Here is a 17,282-nt window from a genome sequence, read left to right as displayed (position 1 = left end):
TTGACCTTCGAGGGGCATATAATCTGGTTCGTATTAAGCAGGGTGACGAATGGAAAACTGCGTTTAATACGCCCGAGGGCCATTTTGAGTATCTTGTGATGCCATTCGGACTCTCTAATGCCCCATCTGTGTTTCAGTGCTTCATGCATGATATTTTTTGGAATTATCTTGATAAATTCATGATTGTATATTTGGATGATATTTAGATTTTTTCAGATGATTGGGAGTCTCATGTGAAACAAGTTAGGATGGTATTTCAGGTCCTTCGTGATAATGCCTTGTTTGTGAAGGGGTCTAAGTGCCTCTTTGGAGTACAGAAGGTTTCTTTTTTGGGCTTAATTTTTTTCTCCATCATCTATAGAAATGGATCCGGCTAAGGTTCAGGCCATTCATGATTGGATCCAGCCCACATCCGTGAAGAGCCTTCAGAAATTTTTGGGCTTTGCTAATTTTTATCGCCGTTTCATTGCCAACTTCTCCAGTGTGGTTAAACCCCTGACCGATTTGACGAGGAGGGGCGCTGATGTAGCTAATTGGTCCTCTGAGGCCGTTTCTGCCTTTCAGGAGCTTAAGCGCCGATTTACTTCTGCCCCTGTGTTGCGTCAGCTGGATGTTTCTCTTCCTTTTCAGGTTGAGGTTGACGCTTCTGAGATTGGGGCAGGGGCCGTTTTGTCTCAGAGGAATTCTGATGGTTCCTTGATGAAACCGTGTGCCTTCTTTTCTCGAAAGTTTTCGCCTGCGGAACGCAATTATGATGTCGGCAATCGTGAGTTGTTGGCTATGAAGTTGGCATTTGAGGAGTGGCGACATTGGCTTAAGGGGGCCAAGCACCATATTGTGGTCTTGACCGATCATAAGAATCTGATTTACCTCGAGTCTGCCAAACGGCTGAATCCTAGACAGGCCCGATGGTCCCTGTTTTTCTCCCGTTTTGATTTTGTTGTCTCGTATCTTCCAGGTTCTAAGAATGTTAAGGCTGATGCCCTCTCTAGGAGTTTCTTGCCTGATTCCCCTGGAATTCTTGAGCCGGTTGGTATTCTTAAGGAGGGGGTGATTCTTTCTGCCATCTCCCCTGATTTGCGACGGGCTCTTCAGGAGTTTCTAGCTGATAAACCTGATCGCTGTCCAACGGGGAAACTGTTTGTTCCTGACAGATGGACTAGTAAAGTGATTTCTGAGGTTCACTGTTCTGTGTTGGCTGGCCATCCTGGGATTTTTGGTACCAGAGATTTGGTTAGTAGGTCCTTTTGGTGGCCTTCTTTGTCACGGGATGTGCGTTCTTTTGTGCAGTCCTGTGGGACTTGTGCGCGGACCAAACCTTGCTGCTCCCGCGCCAGTGGGTTGCTTTTGCCTTTGCCGGTCCCTGAGAGGCCTTGGACGCATATTTCTATGGATTTTATTTCGGATCTTCCTGTTTCCCAGAGGATGTCTGTTATCTGGGTGGTCTGTGACCGGTTTTCTAAGATGGTTCATTTGGTACCTTTGCCTAAGTTGCCTTCCTCTTCTGAGTTGGTTCCATTGTTTTTTCAGCATGTGGTTCGTTTGCATGGCATTCCGGAGAATATTGTGTCCGATAGAGGTTCCCAGTTTGTTTCTAGGTTTTGGCGGTCCTTTTGTGCTAAGCTGGGCATTGATTTGTCTTTTTCTTCCGCATTTCATCCGAGCGAACTAACCAGACTTTGGAAACTTATTTGAGATGCTTTGTGTCTGCCGATCAGGATGGTTGGGTGGCTTTCTTGCCATTGGCCGATTTTGCCCTTAATAATCGGGCTAGTTTTGCTACCTTGGTGTCACCATTCTTTTGTAATTCTGGGTTTCATCCTCGTTTTTCTTCAGGGCAGGTTGAGTCTTCTGATTGTCCTGGGGTGGACTCTGTGGTTGACAGGTTGCAGCAGATTTGGGCTCATGTTGTGGACAATTTGGTGTTGTCTCAGGAGGAGGCTCAGCGTTTTGCCAACCGTCGTCGGCGTGTGGGTTCCCGGCTTCGGGTTGGGAATTTGGTCTGGTTGTCTTCTCGTCATGTTCCTATGAAGGTTTCTTCCCCGAAGTTCAAGCCTCGGTTTATTGGTCCTTATAGGATTTCTGAGTTTATCAATCCAGTGTCTTTTCGTTTGGCCCTTCCAGCCTCTTTTTCCATCCATAATGTTTTTCATAGATCTTTGTTGCGGAAATATGTGGTGCCCGTGGTTCCCTCTGTTGATCCTCCTGCCCCGGTGTTGATTGATGGGGAGTTGGAGTATGTTGTGGAGAAGATCTTGGATTCTCGTTTTTCTAGACGGAGGCTTCAGTATCTTGTCAAGTGGAAGGGTTATGGCCAGGAGGATAATTCTTGGGTTGTTGCCTCCGATGTTCATGCTGACGATTTGGTTCGTGCCTTCCATTTGGCTCATCCGGATCGGCCTGGGGGCTCTGGTGAGGGTTCGGTGACCCCTCCTCAAGGGGGGGGGGGGTACTGTTGTGAATTCTGTTGTGGGTTCTGCTCTTAGGCTCCGTCCGGTGGTTATAAGTGGTAGTGCTGCTGTTTGTCCTTCACAACAGTCATCAGCTGCTTCCACTTTGGACGGGGCTATTTAGTCTGGCTCCTTCCTTTAGTGAGTGCCAATTGTCCATTGTTTTCTAGGGATCCACATCTCTGCTTGGTTTCTCCTTCTGGATTGTCCAAATCATCAAAGATAAGTCCTGGCTCTGTTTTTGCAGTCCACATGCGGTGGACTTAATAGTTCTGTGAATTGCTATGTTTTTTCTTGTCCAGCTTTGTCTGTGTTAAGATTTACTCAGCCAAGTTGGAAGCTCTGGAGTCACAGAGTTACCCTCCATGCCTTTAGTTAGGTGTGGAGATTTTTGTATTCTCTGTGGTGGATTTTGTAGTATTTTTTATACTGACCGCACAGTACTCGTTCCTGTCTTTTCTTTCTAGGTAGCGTGGCCTCCTTTGCTAAATTCTGTTTTCAGTCTGCGTTTGTAATTTCCCTCTCCTCTCACAGTCAATATTTGTGGGGGGCTGCCTTTCCTTTGGGAATTTTCTCTGAGGCAAGATAGTATTCCTGTTTCTTTCTTTAGGTGTAATTAGTCCTCCGGCCGTGACGAGGTGTCTAGGGAGTGACAGGAATATCCCACGGCTACTTCTAGTTGATGTGTTAAGTTCAGGGTCTGCAGTCAGTATAGAGGCCACCTACTCCAGAGCTCGTCCATGCTGCTCCTAGGCCACCAGTTCATAACAGGTTTCTTTTCCGCATTTGTAGTTTACTGCTTTTTCACATCCGCTGTTCCCTTCCTGTCCGCACCTTTTCTGTCCAGGCTGAACTGGGTCCTACCTGTTCCTGCATTCCAGTCGTACCTGCGAGTGACCCGGTTTATCCTGAAGCTGTTCCTGTCCGTTAAGTCTGAACTGGGTCCTACCTGTTCCTGTATTCCAGTTGTACCTACCAGTGATCCAGTTCTTCCTGAAGCTGTTCCTGTTTGTCCAGTTTGAGCTGGATCCTACCTGTGCCTGTGTGCCAGCAGTGCTCAACAGCACCTGCCTGTATGAATATCGACTGTGCCTGCCAGCACCTGCTTTTCTGCATACCAGCTGTGTCTGCCAGTACCTGTCCACCTATTGTTCGTGCCAGTCAGTATACCTATTGCACCATTGCACCTGCCTGTATGTATATCGACTGTGCCCGCCAGCACCTGTTTGTCTGCATACCAGCTGTGTCTGCCAGTACCTGTCCGCCTATTGTTCGTGCAAGTCAATTTACCGATTGCACCTGCCTGTATGTATATTGACTGTGCCCACCAGCACCTGCCTGTCTGCATACCAGCTGTGTCTGCCAGTACCTGTCTGCCTATCATTCGTACCAGTCAGTAAACCTATTGAACTCGCCTGCACCTGATGTGCCAGACAGTATCCCTGATGTTCCTGCCTGCATCTGTCATTATGGCTTCCTGTCCCTTTGGGGCTCATCTGCTACTGTTGGACGCTGGTCGGAGAGGTACCTGGCAGCTACCTGCTACACAAACCTGACCTCACCGCTACAGGCCCCAACAAATACCAATATAGCAGCTTAGTTACACCCCTCCTGGGTAAGTCTGATCCATGGCACAGTGAGCCCAGGATCCCCATTAGCACTAAAAGTCCAAGCGTGAGCGTTACTGGAAGAAACACAAGATGACTGTCAATCTTCCTTGGTCTGGGGCTCCATACAAAATCTTGCCTTGTGGGGTAAGGGTGATTCTGAGAAAGGTCATGAATCAGACCAAGACTACATGGGAAGACCTGGTCAATGACCTGAAGAGAGGTCGTTAGTAACATACTATGATGTCATGGATTAAAATTCTGCACAGCATGCAAAGTCTCCCTACTCCTGTCAGCACATGTCCACACCCATTTTAAGTATTCCAAAGGATATCTGGATGATCCAGAAGAGGCATGGGAGAAGGTCCTGTGGTCAGATGAGACCAAAATAGAACATTTTGGTATCAACTCCACTCACCGTTTTATGGAGGAAGAAGGATAAGTGCAACCCCAAAAACACCATCCAAGCCATAAAGCATGGTGGAAGCATCATACTTTGCGGGTGCTTTTCTGACAAGGGGGCAGGATGACTGCACCTTATTGAAGGGAAGATGGATGGGGTCATCTACAGCGAGATTTTGGCCAACATCCTTCTTCCCTCAGTAAGAGCATTGAAGATGGGTCATGGCTGGGTCTTCCAGCATGACAGGGACTCGAAACACACAGCCAGGGCAAATAAGAAGTGGCTCCGTAAGAAGCATTTCAAGGTCCTGGAGTGGCCTAGCCAGACCTGAACCCTATAGAAAAACTTTGGAGGGAACTGAAACTCAGTGTTGCCCAGCTACAGCCGCAAAACCTAAAAATATGGAGACGATCTGTATGGAGGAGTGGGCCAAAATCCCTGCTGCAGTGTGTGCAAACTTGGTCAGGAACTACAGGAAACGTCACCTCTGTAATTGCAAACAAAGGTTTCTGTACCAAATATTGTTTTTCTGTCGTCTCAAATGCTCATTTCATGCAATAAAATGCAAATTAATTATGTAAAAATCATACAATGTGATTTTCTAGATTTTCCTTTCAGATTTTGTCTCCCACAGTTAAAGTGTACCTACGAAAAAAATTACAGACCTCTCAATTCTTTGTCGGTGGGAAAATTTGCAAAATCGGCACTGTATCAAACACTTATTTTCCCCACTGTATCTGGGGGAATTGCCTGAAAGTGAAAAATACTCACTACACCCCTAAATCAATTCCTCAATGGGGGTCACTTGTGAGAGGTATCCACTGTTTAGGCACATCAGGGGCTCTGCAAACATGACATGGCGTTCGCTATCAATTTCAGCCAATTTTGTTTTCCAAAAGTAAAAAGGTGCTGCATTCACTTGCGAGCCCTGCCATGCCCCGAACCCTGCTGTGCCACCAAACAGTAGTTTTACATCACATATGTGGTATCAGTGAAGGAACCGCAGGTAAAGAAGGATGCAGGGACAAAATGGAGCCAGAAAGCAAATAACGTTTTTAACTTTCCTTTAACTTCCAACCCAACAAAGATAACAACAGTTTTCCACGCAGGGAACTTAAGTACAAGATCACAATTTCACAGTAAATCCTATCTACTATATAGGCGCCCTGAACTATACCCGCGGAACGTGACAGCGCCTCACTAGTGACCCCCTAACAAGAAAAAGTCAACAAAGTTCACTTATCAGCGCTGTTTCCGCGATGCAGTCCTGATGGTGAAGCTCCGTCAGCGACGTAGTCCTGATGGCGGGGGAAGGAGGTGTCCTCCGTCGACGGGCCCAGGTGTAAATTCGAGACCAGAATGTCTGTTGCGGTGCTGCGTCACCCCCTGCAGGCGGACGTTGATCCGGGGTAACAGTTTCCAAGTCCAAAGAGGAGTCTTTTTGAGGAGAATTAGCGGAGTAATCCGTATCAGTGACAGCTGAGACAAACCCAGGAGGGGCCGGAGCACTTTCTGGCAAGATACTCCCGGGGAGCGCGGTAATACTGTCTCTGAGATGATCAGTGCTACCCCTCTGCTTTGGGGGTCGCTGACGACGGATCCGCCGCTTTCTGGGGGCTCTGGTAATTGCCCGCAACGTCTGCTGCACGTTCTCCCCCTGCTTCCAGCAAGTCTCACTGCGGCCTGCACAGACACGACAACTGCGCTGCAGTTCCCTCTCCTCAGAGTTTTCCCGCGCTTCTCTGCCCCTGCTTTCGCGCGCTTTCCTTTTTATCCGTCCCTCTCCCTGCGTCACTCTGTCTCCTGTCACCTCAGCCTGGCTTCTCCTACGCCCTTCAAATCCGTCCCCCGGAACCCCGACTCCCGGCAACAATGGTTCCACCCGTCTGTACGGCTCACCAGATCCCCGTCCCCTACATTCCCCCACCCTGTATGCTCGCCAGTCCCTGGGCGAGGCCTTCGAACTGACAGGTCGCCCACTTGACGGATTGTTCCACACTTGGGTCTGTCTAGCGTGTAAGTCAGGACTGTAGCGAGTTGGGGGTCTACCTGCAGTAGAACGTTCAGAATGTCGTAGCTCGGGTCCTTGTGTAGGGGGTGTCGGGGGAATGCAGTCAACGGAGGGGCGACTGATCAGGGGTAGTGTAATAGTCGAGACAGGGGGAGTATTTTGACGCCGTTCTTCTTCATCATCCTCTCCATCCCACCAATGGTTGTTGGGGGACTCAGTCGTAGGTGGCTCTTCCCTGATTGCGGATTCCGGGGTGTCCGAGTCAACAGAGCGACACAAACGGAGCATGTTGCGATGGAGAATGCGAGTACCTGTACTTCCGGGGACCTCAGACCGCACTTCATATACAGGTCCATGCGGGTCTATACGGCGAAGCACCCGATAGGGTGTTTTTTCCCAACGATGGTCTAACTTGTTTTGTGGTCTTTGCTCTCGAATGAGTACTCGATCACCTGGCCGGAACTCTGGGGGTTTTGCTGTAGGGGTGCTCCGATGCTCCACTTCCCGAATTCGAGTGTGCACCATCCGGTGTAAGGTCTGCAGCCGATGTCGATGATCACGCACCCACGAAGCCATCCCTGTTCGGGGGCCTTCTTCCTCCGAAGACAGTTCCAGATCTGTCACGCCTTTCCCTGGGCGCCCAAAGACCACTTCATACGGGGTGCGTCCTGTGACTTGATGAACTCTATTGTTGTAGACCCACACTAGGTCAGACACATACTCCGGCCAGCGGGTTTTCTGATCTTGTTCTAGCGCACGCAACATTTGAAGCAAAGTCCGGTTAAACCGCTCACAAGCCCCATTTCCCTGGGGGTGATACGGTGTGGTGCGTGACTTATCAATGCCGTAGAGGCGATGCAGCTCATCCATGACTTTGCCCAAGAAATAAGCTCCTTGATCCGAATGTATTCGCCTCGGACAGCCGTACACTTGAATAAAGTTCTTACAGACAGCGCTTGCCGCAGACTCAGCTGTCTGATCGCGGGTAGGGGTGACTACTGCGAACTTTGAAAAATGATCCACCATAACGAGGCAGTGTTCGTAGCCTTGATGCGCTGCTCCAATGGTGATGTAGTCTATCATCAATACTTCAAAAGGGGCAGACGTCATGATGCTCTGCACAGGCGCCCTTTCCTCCGGTGACTTGGTTAACTCACATTGTCGACATTGCCTACAGGCAGTTTGTACTTCCGCGAGCAGCCGAGGATGATAGAACCGAGTTTGCAGCCACTTAAACGTCCTCTTCACTCCGAAGTGTGCCCCGGACTCATGAGCTTCTTTAGCAACTGCGGCCACCACGGGCCCTGGTAAGACCATCTGCCACGTCGGCCCGGAATCTACCTGAGCCATGGTTAAGTGGCATAAGAGCCCTTCCTGAAGAGTTAGGCGCTCCCATTGCCGCAGAAGAAGGTTCAGGTCTGACGGGAGAGTTTGTCCAGGAGTTCTCACGGGCAATAGACCATTCGTTACCCACTGTCGCAATGGAGCTAGTTCCTGGTCTTCTTGTTGCAACCGTATCCATTCGTCCCGACTCTGAACCAACAGTCCTGTAGCCGTTCCGTTCCCGGTCTGCTCCCGGCTCACAGCCGTCCGAGCAGTGCCCCCGATGGCGTAGGGGATTTCTTCTCCCTCCAGCTCCTCATCTCGGTTAGTTCTTGGGGTGATCCTCCGAAGACGAGATAATGCGTCAGCATGAACATTTTCCGCTCCTCGCTGGTAGAGGATACGGTATCTGTACTTGGCCATCCGGGCTACCCAGCGCTGTTCCAGGGCACCCAATTTCGCATTTTCCAGATGTGCCAATGGGTTGTTATCCGTGCATACCAGCACCGGCCAGGTACTCAGCGAACCGCTCCGTCATAGCCCACACCACGGCTAGCAGCTCCACCTTGAAAGAACTGTAATTGTCCTGGTTCAACTCAGAGTCATGAAGAGACCGACTCGCATAGGCGATCATTCTCTCCCGCCCATCCTGAACCTGAGACAACACAGCCCCCAATCCCTGAGAGCTGCCGTCGGTGTGCAGGATGAACGGTTGCGAAAAGTCCGCATAAGCCAACACAGGCGGCTTCATGAGAGCTGTCTTCAAGTCCTGAAACGCTGCCTCTTGTGGCTCCTGCCATTGTATCTTCTTCCCCCGTTCCTTGGGGGAGCTTCCTTTCAGCAAGACTTGTAGATTGTAAGAGCGGTGAGCAAAGTTCTTCACAAAGCGCCGGTAGTACCCAGCGAGGCCCAAGAACGCCCGTACATCCTTGGCGGTCTCCGGTGTGGGCCACTCCTGGATTACGACAATCTTCTCCTGTGATGGCCGGACTCCTTCGGCGGACACCACATGCCCCAGGTACTTGATCTGTTCCCGGAACAAGTGGCATTTCTGGGGCTTCACCTTAAGCCCGTATTTCAGTAACCGGTCCAGCACCTGCTCTAGTCGGCACAGATGTTCCTCGAATGTTGGGGCATAGATGATGATGTCATCCAGATAAATGAGAGTGGCCTCGAAGTTCAAATCCCCCAGACACCGCTCCATTAATCGTTGAAAGGTGCCGGGAGCGTTGGCCAGCCCAAACGGCATTCGATTGAACTCGAATAATCCCATGGGCAGGATAAACGCTGTCTTGGGACGATCTGCTTCTGACATCGGGACCTGCCAGTATCCGCTGGCTAGGTCTAAGGTGGAAAAATATTTGGCCCGACCCAGCACGGAGAGAGATTCCTCAATACGGGGAAGTGGATAAGAGTCTCGGACGGTGCACGCATTTAACTTACGGTAGTCCACACAGAACCGTAGCGTGCCGTCCTTTTTCCGCACCAGCACGATCGGGGCAGCCCACGGGCTCTGACTCTCGCGGATCACTCCTTTTTGCAGCATCTGGCCTAACAACGTCTTTACTTCTTGGTACATCTGCGGGGGAATCTGTCTGTACCGCTCCCTGATGGGCACTGTATCCCCGGTAGGAATTCCATGTTCGATGGCCGTGGTACAGCCAAAATCATCTTCATGTTGTGCGAACACTTCAGCATAGTGTCCAAGGAGTCGCTGCACTCGCGAGACCTGTGATGGATCCAGGCCCAGTAATCCTGTCCGCATGTGCTCCAGAATAGTTTGTCCCTTTCGGAACGCTATTGGCTCAGGATCCTGCGTAGACCGGACACTGACCATCCAGGGATCAGGGGAATCCACCTTTAACTGCAAAGTATCTGGAGGAGGCATCACTTCTAAAGGTCGTAACACTTTGGCCATCTCACTTCGGACCCGTAGCACGACATCGTGTTCGTCCACATTCACACATCGCACTGGTACGGCCCCATTTTTAACAGTAGCCAGAGATCGGGCCACCAGCAGTCCTGTGGGCAAAGGGGATGTAAAGGTGGGCTCAATCTGCACTTGTACTCCTTCTAGAGGGATGCGAGCTCGTATGGGCAGGGATATAACAGTCTGTCCTGGGGGGAACGTCACCTTTGCTGTCGGGGAAGTAATTACTCTCCCTAGTATGTCTCCCTCCTGACAGGTCTCTTGTACCCGGACTTCCCTCACTAACTGTCTGAACACGGAGCCCTGAGGTGTACTGGTCCCCCACTGATTGAGTGTCTCTTGCGTAGTCTCCCCTAACAGAAAACTGCCAAAATCTTTTAATACGTTCATCCCCAAGGTCACGGTATGTTGTGGGCTGGGTTCTCCCCGTGTTAACACAACCCCCCGGCGGCCCAGGTCTTTCCCACATAAAGATATTTGCATCCAGGTGACCCCCTCCACTGGGATGGGCAGCTGATTGGCGGCCTGTAACCGAATTACGGGGCCCCATTGGGGTCTGACTGACAAAGGAAAGTGTTTTCTAAAATAAGCCTCGGGCATAGTCGTGACTTGGGACCCGGTGTCCACCAGACAACGTACAGCTCGCCCTTCAAACTCTGCCCAAACCAGGGGGCAGCTGGCAACCAAATTTCCGGGACTTTCACCGCCCATCCGCGGGGACTCTGACTCCGAGCGTCGTCCCCTTAGCTCGGAGCCCTCTAGTTTAACGCCCGACGAGACGAGGCCCTCCCTCTCCGGGGGCACTCCCGTGCGAAATGTCCGGCCTCCCCGCAACCATAGCAAACACCGGGGACCGGATAATATCCTGGACGAGCGCCACGAGCTGGACTCCCAGACCCTTGCCCCCGGGGTAACTCCCTTGGGCTTCGCGCATTCTTTTTAACTTCAGCCAGTTCGTCTCTGATTTGTTTGAGCTCCTGCCGCATCTCCTGAACCCACGACGGCTCACCCCCTCCTGCGGCAGCGGTCTGGATAACCCGAGTCTCTCCTGTCGGGACCGTCACCCCCCTCTCTTGCTCCTGGGTGCGGGCCTCATTGCCTATGTCGGAGAAAGTCAGGCGCGGGTCAACCCGCACTCGTTCACGTAGAGCCTGTTTGGTCAAGTCATCTCGCAGTCCCGTCACCAGCTGGTCGCGCAGGGTCACGTCAACATGTCCCATCCCCATACCATCTTTCCGCACGATTGCAATGTTTAGCTCTTGCAGAGCATTCATGTACTGAGTGACAGTCTCGCCCTCTTTTTGTCGCCGTCTAAACAACCGGGCCCGCAGCTCTCCCACGTCGGTGGGATCCCCGTGCGTCCCCTCTAACACATTTAACACCCGGGTAAAAGTATTCCGCTCTGTGGGGGGTCTCAACATCACTGAATCCCGGGCCTCTCCGTCTAAGGCCATAATGGCCACCTCTGCTTCCAGGGCCGGGGTCATAGGATGCATTCTCAGCAGCCCCCGCATCCTTTCAGTCCAGCTCCACAACAACATGTTGCTCCCATTAAACTTGGGCAGATTATTTAACATGGCCCCCAATGAGAGAGACGCTCTCGGCCCAGCCCCATCCTCCGTATCTTCTGGCTCCCTCTTTGGATCCTGCATCCTGCCGACTACGCCAAATGAAGGAACCACAGGTAAAGAAGGATGCAGGGACAAAAAGGAGCCAGAAAGCAAATAACGTTTTTAACTTTCCTTTAACTTCCAACCCAACAAAGATAACAACAGTTTTCCACGCAGGGAACTTAAGTACAAGATCACAATTTCACAGTAAATCCTATCTACTATATAGGCGCCCTGAACTATACCCGCGGAACGCGACAGCGCCTCACTAGTGACCCCCTAACAAGAAAAAGTCAACAAAGTTCACTTATCAGCGCTGTTTCCGCGATGCAGTCCTGATGGTGAAGCTCCGTCAGCGACGTAGTCCTGATGGCGGGGGAAGGAGGTGTCCTCCGTCGACGGGCCCAGGTGTAAATTCAAGACCAGAATGTCTGTTGCGGTGCTGCGTCACCCCCTGCAGGCGGACGTTGATCCGGGGTAACAGTTTCCAAGTCCAAAGAGGAGTCTTTTCGAGGAGAATTAGCGGAGTAATCCGTATCAGTGACAGCTGAGACAAACCCAGGAGGGACCGGAGCACTTTCTGGCAAGATACTCCCGGGGAGCGCGGTAATACTGTCTCTGAGATGATCAGCGCTACCCCTCTGCTTTGGGGGTTGCTGACGACGGATCCGCCGCTTTCTGGGGGCTCTGGTAATTGCCCGCAACGTCTGCTGCACGTTCTCCCCCTGCTTCCAGCAAGTCTCACTGCGGCCTGCACAGACACGACAACTGCGCTGCAGTTCCCTCTCCTCAGAGTTTTCCCGCGCTTCTCTGCCCCTGCTTTCGCGCGCTTTCCTTTTTATCCGTCCCTCTCCCTGCGTCACTCTGTCTCCTGTCACCTCAGCCTGGCTTCTCCTACGCCCTTCAAATCCGTCCCCCGGAACCCCGACTCCCGGCAACAATGGTTCCACCCGTCTGTACGGCTCACCAGATCCCCGTCCCCTACATCAGCATACTCAGGGGAAATTGCACAACAAATTGTACAGTCATTTTCTAATATTAGCACTGTGAAAATTTAAAATTTGGGACTAAATCAATATTTTTGTGGGAAAAAGAAAAATCTTCATTTTTTCCTTCCATATTGCTTTAATTGCTGTGAATCGCCTGAAGGGTAAATAAACTTATAGAGTGTGGTTTTGAGCACTATGAGGGGTGCAGTTTTCAAAATGGTGTCACTTTTTGGTATTTTCTGTCATATAGGCCCCTCAAAGTCACTTCAATTGTGATGTGGTCCCTAAAAAAATTGGCTTGTAAATTTTGTTGAAAAATTGCCAAATTGCTGATCAACTTTTAACCCTTCTAACTTTCTAACAAAATAAAAAATGTTTAAAAAATAATGCTGATGTAAAGTAGACATGTTGTAAATATTATTTAGTAACTACTTTTTTTGATATAACCAACTGGTTTAACCCCTTCATGACTGGAGGTAGTTTTGTTTTTGCTTTTTCGTTTTTTGCTCACCTTCTTCCCAGAGCCATAACTTTTTTTATTTTTTTGGTCAAAATGGCCATTTGATGGCTTCGTTTTAACTTATTGTGTACTGGAAAACGTGAAAAAAATTACAAGTGCAGTGAAATTGCAAAAAAGTGCAATTCTTTTTTATTTAAGTGGTGAAAACAAAAATCCAAACTTTGTTAAAAAAAAATAATAGCATCATTTTCCGAGACCTGTAACGTTTCCATTTTTCATAATTTGGGCTGGGTGATGTCTCATTTTTTGCATGATGAGATGACATTTTATTTATGCTATTTTGGTGTAGATATGATCTTTTGATCGCCCGTTATTGCATTTTATTGCAATGTAGCGGAGATTAAAAAAAAACTAATTCTGGCGTTTTGAATTTTTTTCTCGTTACATTGTTTACCAATTGAGTTATATTTTTTATATTCATAGATCGGGAGATTCTGAACATGGTGATACCAAATATGTGTATGTTTGATTTATTTTTTATTGTTTTATTTTGAATGGGGCAAAAGGGAGTGATTTGAACTTTAATTTATTTTTTTTTAATTATTTTTAAAAACTTTTTGTTTTTACTTTTTGCATGCTTCAATCGTTTCCATGGGAAACTAGAAGATACAGTTGTCTGATCGTCTCTGTTGCACACAGGCGATGAACTGATAGCCTGTGTGTAATAGAAATGCTTACTTGCTATGAGCGCTGACCACTGGGCAGTGCTCATAGCAATGTGGGTATGACAACCATAGAGTTCTGCTGGAGACCTCTGATTGTCATGCCAACCCATTGATGACCCGTGATCACATGACGGGGTCATCGATGGGTGGGATTTCTGGCATGCTTCTGGTAAGTGCGAGTTAAATGCCGCTGTCAGAGATTGACAGTGGCATTTAACAGGTTAACAGCTGCGGGTGGATCGCGATTCCACATGCGGCTGTTAGAGGCACATGTCAGCTGTTTAACACTAGAAGTCCCAGAGAGGGTTCATTTAACATTTCTACCTTTGGAACCCATAGAGCTCAAAATTTCTGGGACTTCTTGTGTTAAAACAGCTGACATGTGTCAGGACTCGGGAGAGATGTTGGCTCAGCACTGGAGCCCACATCAAAGTTAGGGATTCCGACGTGGGTGTATTAAGGGGTTAAGGGCTTCAACATTTGAAAATTCAGAATTTTCCTAAATTTTGGCCAAAATTCCTATATTTTCACAAATAAACACAAAAAATATTGGCCTAAATTTACCACTAGCATGAAGTACAATGTATCACAAAAAAAAAATCTCAAAATCACTGGGATACATAAGAGTTCCAGAGTTGTTACCACATAAATTGACACTGGTCAGAATTGTAACATTTGGCCTATTCAGGAAGGTGAAAACAGGATGGAGATGAAGGCATTCAATTTCTTTTTTGGACCATTTTTCCTGAGGAAAACAAGTTGCCTAATAATTCTGCACACCTTGATAAAGTGTGTTGTATCCTTAGGCCTCATGCTCTCTCATTACACAAATACACATCACCTGATCTGTTATGTACTGTCTATACAGCTCCATACTACATATAATTTTATACTTAGAATTTCACTATGTATATTTTATATAATGCAGTATGCTGCTGTGTATATAATATATAGTATATAATGTGAAAACCACACATTATAATACATACAGTTGTGCTCAAAAGTTTACATTCAGAGAATATGAATAATAACACCAAAACTTTTTCTCCACTCATGGTTAGCGGTTGGGTCATGCCATTTATGGTCAAACTACTGTGTTTTCCCTTTTTAAATCATAATGACAACCCAAAACATTCAAATGACCCTGATCAAAAATGTACATACCCTGGTAATTTTTGACCTGATAACATGCACAGAAGTTGACACAAATGAGTTAGAATGGCTACTAAAGGTAACATTCTCACCTGTGACCAGTTTGCTTGTTGTCAGTGTGTGCGCATAAAAGCTGAGTGAGTTTCTGGGATCCAGACAGACTCTTGCATCTTTCAACCAGCCACTGACGTTTCTGGATCGTGAGTCATGGGGAAAGCAAAAGAATTGTCATCGGAACTACTGGAAAAGCTGGTTAAACTGTATAAAACATTAAAAGGGATACAAAAAGATATCCAAGGAATTGATAGTGCCAGTCATAAATGTTCAAAATGTGATTAAAAAATGGAAAATCAGGGGCTCTGTGAAAACAAAACCATGGTCAGGTAGATCAACAAAAATGTTGTCCACAACTGCCATGAAAATTGTTCGGGATGCAAATAAAACCCCGCAAATAATATCAGCTGAAATACAGGACTCTCTGAAATCTAGTGATTTGGCTGTTTCAAGATGCACAATAAGGAGTCACTTGAAAAAAAATGGGCTGCATGGTCGAGTCATCAGAAGAAAATCATTACTGCGCAAATGCCACAAAGTATCTCACCTACAATACTCAAAACAGCATAGAGACAAGCCTCAAAACTTCTGGAACAAGGTAATTTGGAGTGATGAGACCAAAATTGAACTTTTTGTCCACAACCATAAATGTTACATTTGGAGAGAGGTCAAGAAGGCCTATGATGAAAGGAACACCATTCCTACTGTAAAGCACGGAGGTGGATCACTGATGTTTTGGGGATGTGTGAGCTACAAAGGCACAGGAAACTTGTCAAAGTTGAAGGAAAGATGAATACAGCATGTTATCAACAAATACTGGAGGCAAATTTGCACTCATCAGCCTGGAAGCTGCGTATGGGATGTACTTGGGTGTTCCAACATGACAACGATCCAAAACACAAGGCTAAGTTGACCTGTCATTGGTTACAGCAGAACAAAGTGAAGGTTCTGGAGTGGCCATCTCAGTCTCCTGATCTCAATATCATTGAGCCACTCTGGGGAGATCTCAAGAGCGCAGTTCATGCTAGACAGCCCATGAATTTACAGGAACTGGAGGTTTTTGCCAAGAAGAGTGGGCAGCTTTACCATCTGAGAAAATAAAGAACCTCATCCACAACTACCACAAAATAGTTCAAACTGTCATTGATGTTAGAAGGGACAATACACAGAATTTAGAAATGGGGTATGTGAACTTTTGATCAGGGTCATTTGGATGTTTTGGGTTGTCATTATTATTTAAAGAGAGAAAACACAGTACTTTAACATTAAATGGCTTCACCCAACCACTAGAAAAAGTTTTGGTGTTATCATCCATATTCATATGAAAAAAGGCCAAGAAGCAAAAATTCTGCCGGGCTATGTAAACTTTTGAGCACAACTGTACACAGGCACAGCTCCACACTTTACAATGTATATACAGCTCCACACTGTACTCGGCTCCATTCTATGCATATTGTATACACACAGCTCAACACAATATACTTTGATGGTATATACACAGCACCATGCTAACACAGACATTCACTGACACATAGAGATAGTGATACACATAATTAAACTAACACGTAGCTGCCTGGCCGGCACTTCTGGCTCTGTGGATCTTGGAGACAGAGGCTTGAAATATGGAGCCCCATGGCATGCTCAGAGGTAAATGCATCTGTGCTGTGGGAGTGCTTCTCTCTCCTTGAAAGGTCATGTTTGTACTGCGTATGTTGGTCTTTTTAGCAAATGTGCAGAAAAAAACACAGGAATTTTTTTTTAAAATCATGCAGTGTGTTTTTTCTGCTGGACTCTACATACATCAGAAAAAAAATACCAGTTTTTGCGGATGGATAATAGGTACCCTTAAATTGGTTATTTACTTCCTGGATAACACCTATCATATATTCTCTCACCAAAGAATCGGGCAGATAACGCAAATGACACTCGGCACAAATTTTGTCAGAGTTTGATCTGAGTGTCATCCGATTCTCGCGCATGAGAGAATATACAGTATTCAGCATAGTTGGGGAGAAGATGGACTATTTAATTTCTCCATCTTCTCCATTGTCTCTGTGAGTGTACATCACACTTCTAGGATGAAATCCAAGTGCAGTCCGATGTTTCACACGCACCCATAGACTTGTATAGGTGCACGCGATCCGAATATTGGATGCACTCGCAGCATGCTGAGATTGTTTTCTCGTGACTAGTGTTGAGCATTCCGATACCGCAAGTATCGGGTATCGGCCGATACTTGCGGTATCGGAATTCCGATACCGGGATTCCGATACTTGCCGCGTATCGGATACCGGAATCGGAAGTTCCAAGATTCAAAATGCAGAAATTCAGCCAATGAGAATGATTCCAAGTGTGGGCACATCCTGTTTAGCATGGAGGGCATGAAACTACTGGCAAGGCTGTGATTGGCTGCTGAAATGATGTCATGATGCAGTTTAAAAGTCGCTGGCGCCATTTTGCGATCACTCTGCTGTGAATTCAGTTAGTGACAGGACGCTGTTTGCTGACTGAGGGACAGTTTAGAGATAGCGATTTGCTTCTTTGTGCTTTCCAAAGGCTAATTTAGCA

The sequence above is a fragment of the Ranitomeya variabilis genome, chromosome 3 (assembly GCF_051348905.1).
Source record: "Ranitomeya variabilis isolate aRanVar5 chromosome 3, aRanVar5.hap1, whole genome shotgun sequence".
Classification (NCBI taxonomy): Eukaryota; Metazoa; Chordata; class Amphibia; order Anura; family Dendrobatidae; genus Ranitomeya; species Ranitomeya variabilis.
This window is presented reverse-complemented; position numbering follows the sequence as displayed.